The sequence below is a fragment of the Oncorhynchus mykiss genome, chromosome 4 (genome assembly GCF_057628025.1).
Source record: "Oncorhynchus mykiss isolate SJ-2025 chromosome 4, ASM5762802v1, whole genome shotgun sequence".
Lineage (NCBI taxonomy): Eukaryota > Metazoa > Chordata > Actinopteri > Salmoniformes > Salmonidae > Oncorhynchus > Oncorhynchus mykiss.
The window spans coordinates 19,975,059-19,981,510 of NC_143025.1; positions in this window are offsets into that span (position 1 = coordinate 19,975,059).

A 6,452-nucleotide genomic window follows, 5' to 3' on the forward strand; every position below is an offset into this window, starting at 1 on the left:
TGACTTCTATTTTAGCCCTTGGCCACGCAGACGCTCATTGGCCTGCGCGAGCAGTGTGGGTGCAATAATTGAATAATATAGATTTCAAAATGTATTTTGCAACGCTCGCGCACGTGACACGAGCGGTGTAGTCAGCCTGTAACCCTAATTGTAACCCTAACCCTACAGTAATTCTAACCCTAAATCTAACCACAGGAGGCTGTTGAGGGGAGCACAGCTCATAATAATATCTGGAACGGAGCAAATATAATGGCATAAAACACATGGAAACCATGTTTGATATATTTGATTCCATTCCACTAATCCCCCGCTCCAGCCATTACCATGAGCCCGTGCTCCCAAATTAAGGTGCCACCAACCTCCTGTGAATCTAACCCCTAAACCTAAAATAGCATTTTTCCTTTTGGGGAATGTGAAATGTCCCCACTTTTTCCTTGTGGGGACTTTTGGAACCCAAAAGGATTGTAAAGTTAGACCACACACACACACAAGTACTTGAATCATAGTCTTGTGTGCAAAACTGCACATAAGACTTGAATCAAACTTACAACATTGTACCCAAATTAAAATTAATGGACAGACTACTTATCTGACCAAATTACAAGAGTTTCTAGTTCTGGGTTAACCAAGATTATACCCACATAGGCAATACAAAAAATAATTCCTGTGATTATGTGGTGCCATAATAGTAGTTGAATAACCCACTGTGTATATAACCATTTGGGTATAGGTTATTCAGCAGCAACTTGGTTAACATAGAACCGATACTAAATAACCCAGTAGCTGAAAACCCCAAACAGATCTCCAGAGTAGTGGCCTTTCTACTATGCCTATGGAATAACCAGGCTTCAAGTTCACCTGGATCCAGCGGCGTAGCCACAGGTAGGCCAATTTGATCTCAGGCCTACCCCCAAAAAGTTATTATTAGTATTATTATTCAATATACAATTTTTATTTGTATTTGTTTTATTACATGTTTAAAAGAAACGCATGTGATATGTATTATTATATGGGTAATTTTAATGTAGTGTAACAAAGAAATTGTCTGCAACAATCAAGTTGGTTTCGGACTATTGGTTAAATAAAAATAAAAAATCATACTGTGGTTTACCTAAACAACATCACGTGGATAAACTTTGTAGTGCATAAGGTAGCAAGCTCTACCACGCTAGCTTACTCGAATTGACTCACCAGCTAAGGTAATTTAGTAGTTCTAGCAATGGCAAACCAAATGTCGATCGCAGACGTCTGGAGGAAAAAGAGTGTGTACCAGAAAATAATTTGGATCAATCTACCGATAGCCTCCAGAATGAGACATTAACAGGTGGCCCCAGGATAGAAACAACCGCAATCGCCATCACAACCGCCAATGCCACGTTGAGCCAGGCATGCTTGCCTACCCCACCGTCTCCTCTCGGTCTTGATGCTGCGGGTGGGGGTGAACCTGCAGTAGGTCCACCAACAGATTTGTCTGCTGTTGATGAACCAGCCTGTCAACCAAAGCTAACAAAGTTCCCTTCAAGTATGATAAACGGCAAATCACACTGCTTCTCTTCAAGGTGGCATGACCAGTTCGTGTGGATTGAGTACAGTAAAGAAAAAGATACCATTTATTGTAAGTTTTGTAGGTACTTTCCTGGGACAAATGTCGAATTCAGATGTGTATGAGAAGGATTTAAAAACTGGAAACTCACAAGAAATGCTTGCTGCAAACATGAGAATAGCAAATGACATGCAAAATTTGAATCCTACAAGGCGACCCATGGGCCTAGAAGTTGTGGGACTGTGTTGAACCAAATACATGGCGATGCAAACATGGATTTTATAGAAAGAAACCGTGCCCATGTTAAAGTGGTCATAGATATGGTCCTAATGTGTGCAAAGCAGGATATTCCACTCAGAGGGCATAGAGAAACTGAATAGAGGCAATCAACATTGGTCACTTTTTAGAAATCTTCAATTTCATCTCAAAGTATGACTCAGAAATACAAAACAGGCTTAATGAGATACCTCGCAATGCCAGGCTTATGAGCCCCGAAATTCAGAACGAGTTGCTAGAGTGTGCATCATTGTTACTGTGCAGGATAAAATATGAAGTTCCTTCTGCGCCTTCCACGTATTTTGCCATACTAGCAGATGAATATAAAGTTCAATCTAAACGAGAACTTATTGCTGTGTTTATCTGATACATTCATGCTGGAATGATAAAAGAAAGAGCTGTTGGGTTTATGGAAACGCTGATTTGTCTGCACAAGGAATTTCTCTGAAAATAACCCCTGGAGTTGGATCCCACTCTGTGTGTGTGGGTTTTTGTTTCGATGGCGCTTCAGTCATGTCAGGGAACAGAGGAGGGGGTACATGTCTTACTAAGGCAAGCATTTAAGCAAGCGGTATACAGTGGGGCAAAAAAGTATTTAGTCAGCCACCAATTGTGCAAGTTCTCCCACTTAAAAAGATGAGTGAGGCCTGTAATTTTCATCATAGGTACACTTCAACTATGACAGACAAAATGAGAAAAAAAATCCTGAAAATCACATTGTAGGATTTATTTATGAATTTATTTGGAAATTATGGTGGAAAATAAGTATTTGGTCAATAACAAAAGTTTATCTCAATACTTTGTTATATACGCTTTGTTGGCAATGACAGAGGTCATACATTTTCTGTAAGTCTTCCCAAGGTTTTCACACACTGTTGCTGGTATTTTGGCCCATTCCTCCATGCAGATCTCCTCTAGAGCAGTGATGTTTTGGGGCTGTTGCTGGGCAACACGGACTTTCAACTCCCTCCAAAGATGTTCTATGGGGTTGAGATCTGGAGACTGGCTAGGCCACTCCAGGACCTTCAAATGCTTCTTACGAAGCCACTCCTTCGTGTGTTTGGGATCATTGTCATGCTGAAAGACCCAGCCAAGTTTCATCTTCAATGCCCTTGCTGATGGAAGGAGGTTTTCACTCAAAATCTCACGATACATGGCCCCATTAATTATTTCCTTTACACGGATCAGTCGTCCTGATCCCTTTGCAGAAAAACAGCCCCAAAGCATGATGTTTCCACCCCCATGCTTCACAGTAGGTATGGTGTTCTTTGGATGCAACTCAGCATTATTTGTCCTCCAAACACAACGAGTTGAGTTTTTACCAAAATTTTATATTTTGGTTTCATCTGACCATATGACATTCTCCCAATCTTCTTCTGGATCATCCAAATGCTCTCTAGCAAACTTCAGACGGGCCTGGACATGTACTGGCTTAAGCAGGGGGACACGTCTGGCACTGCAGGATTTGAGTCCCTGGCAGCGTAGTGTGTTACTGATGGTTGGCTTTGTTACTTTGGTCCCAGCTCTCTGCAGGTCATTCACTAGGTCCCCCCGTGTGGTTCTGGGATTTTTGCTCACCGTTCTTGTGATCATTTTGATCACGGGGTGAGATCTTGCGTGGAGCCCCAGATCGAGGGAGATTATCAGTGGTCTTGTATGTCTTCCATTTCCTAATAATTGCTCCCACAGTTGATTTCTTCAAACCAAGCTGCCTACCTATTGCAGATTCAGTCTTCCCAGCCCGGTGCAGGTCTGCAAGTTTGTTTCTGGTGTCCTTTGACAGCTCTTTGGTCTTGGCCATAGTGGAGTTTGGAGTGTGACTGTTTGAGGTTCAAACATGTGCCATTAATACAGGTAACGAGTGGAGGACAGAGGAGCCTCTTAAAGAAGAAGTTACAGGTCTGTGAGAGCCAGAAATCTTGCTTGTTTGTAGGTGACCAAATACTTATTTTCCACCATAATATGCAAATAAATTCATTAAATACTTTTTTGCCCCACTGTATGTGCATTGCAACTCCCATCGTTTGAATTTGGTTCTGTGCATGGCGGCAAGTGTCGGGACATGTCAGTACTTTTTTTGACACAGTAAATCAGCTACATACATTTATGAGTGGATCCCACAGACATGCTCGATTCATAGAAGTACAGAAAGAGTTGCATCCCGATAGACCATGTATCGAGCTAGAAAGATCCAAGGATGTATGTTGGAGTTCCAAATCAGGGTCAGTGAGTAAAGTGCTGTTACTGCTAGATGTCATTTTAGAGGTTCTTGCAGATTTTTCAGAGGCTTGTGGACAAACCGAATTAGAAGCTGATGCCCTTTTACAACAAATCCAGAACAGTACGTTTTCATTCCTGTTAGTCACGTTTAGTAAATTGTTTGACACTAGTGATTTTTCTACGAAGGGATTACAAAGCTCTACATCATCTGTGCCGGACTGTATTGGTTTAATTGAAATCCTCAAAAGCAGCTTTTCTACATTCTGAGAACTCAGGGGGAGACTGATAAAGTTCTCAAACTAACTGAAGATGATGGTTAAGCATGATATTAGTAATTGGGATGTGAGCGCATCACGACATTCGAAAACTTCCTGTAAAATTGGCAGACAGTGTAGTCACAACTTCATTAGGGGAAACATCCAGCATCAAGAGTGACAGTGCCCTGAGGCAACTTTGAAACAATATTCTAGACAGACAGATTACTGAGTTAAACTGAAGATTTCAAGACACATATGGGATCATGCAAGCGGCAGCCTCCTTTTCCAAAGAATCCCAAACCTGCGGCCTGAAAGAGCAGCTGAAGACCACATGCGATCATTATGCAATATCAATTGAGGATGCTGAATTCACAGTCTTTATTCAGCAGTTGAATCGCAAAATGAACATGGGAAAGAGTGACTTTTCCTCCAAAATGAGAGTACTTGACAAAATACGTGGAAGGCGCAGAATGAACTTCATATTTTATCCTGCACAGTAACAATGATGCACACTCTAGCAACTCGTTCTGAATTTCGGAGCTCATAAGCGTGGCATTGCGAGGTAGCTCATTAAGCCTGTTTTGTATTTCTGAGTCATACTTTGAGATGAAATTGAAGATTTCTAAAAAGTGACCAATGTTGATTGCCTCTATTCAGTTTCTCTATGCCCTCTGAGTGGAATATCCTGCTTTGCACACATTAGGACCATATCTATGACCACTTTAACATGGGCACGGTTTCTTTCTATAAAATCCATGTTTGCATCGCCATGTATTTGGTTCAACACAGTCCCACAACTTCTAGGCCCATGGGTCGCCTTGTAGGATTCAAATTTTGCATGTCATTTGCTATTCTCATGTTTGCAGCAAGCATTTCTTGTGAGTTTCCAGTTTTTAAATCCTTCTCATACAAATCTGAATTCGACATTTGTCCCAGGAAAGTACCTACAAAACTTACAATAAATGGTATCTTTTTCTTTACTGTACTCAATCCACACGAACTGGTCATGCCACCTTGAAGAGAAGCAGTGTGATTTGCCGTTTATCATACTTGAAGGGAACTTTGTTAGCTTTGGTTGACAGGCTGGTTCATCAACAGCAGACAAATCTGTTGGTGGACCTACTGCAGGTTCACCCCCACCCGCAGCATCAAGACCGAGAGGAGACGGTGGGGTAGGCAAGCATGCCTGGCTCAACGTGGCATTGGCGGTTGTGATGGCGATTGCGGTTGTTTCTATCCTGGGGCCACCTGTTAATGTCTCATTCTGGAGGCTATCGGTAGATTGATCCAAATTATTTTCTGGTACACACTCTTTTTCCTCCAGACGTCTGCGATCGACATTTGGTTTGCCATTGCTAGAACTACTAAATTACCTTAGCTGGTGAGTCAATTCGAGTAAGCTAGTGTGGTAGAGCTTGCTACCTTATGCGCTACAAAGTTTATCCACGTGATGTTGTTTAGGTAAACCGCAGTATGATAAAAAATAAAAAATGTAACCAATTGTCCGAAGCGAACTTGATTGTTGCGGACTATTTCTTTGTTACATTATGTTAAAATTAGCCATAGAACATACATGCATTTCTTTTAAACGTATAATAAAATAAATACAAATCAAAATGTATATTGAATAATAATACTAACTTTTTGGGGGTAGGCCTGAGATCAAACTTACCCAGGCCTACCCGTGGCAATGCCACAGGTCACGCCTTATGATATGTCTACAAAGGTACGTTACCTTTTTATAGTACTGCTGCCCACCGTGGTATAAATGGTAACATCAAATATAGGCTTGTTTGCCCATCGAGATTAAAGTGCGCCTGAAGATGAGTTGTATGTTGTTGGCAACTGGTCTAAAGTTAGTCTTATTTTAATATGCTGGGATAGGTAATTATTTGTATATGTAATGAGGTTGCTCCAAGTACTATGCACTAGTATAAAACGATTGTATTACGAAATCATATACGGTGCACATCGCAAAATAAATGTAATATTCAAGTAGAAAAAATGCCTATCCAAATGTTTCTAGGCCTATCCCCACCAAAATAAATCTGGCTACGCCCCTGCCTGGATCTACTGTACATTTCTGCGCTTTTAACATAGGGTTTTCAATTTACACACGTTGACCAAGATTGTTACTTTGTGCATGTTAATTTCTA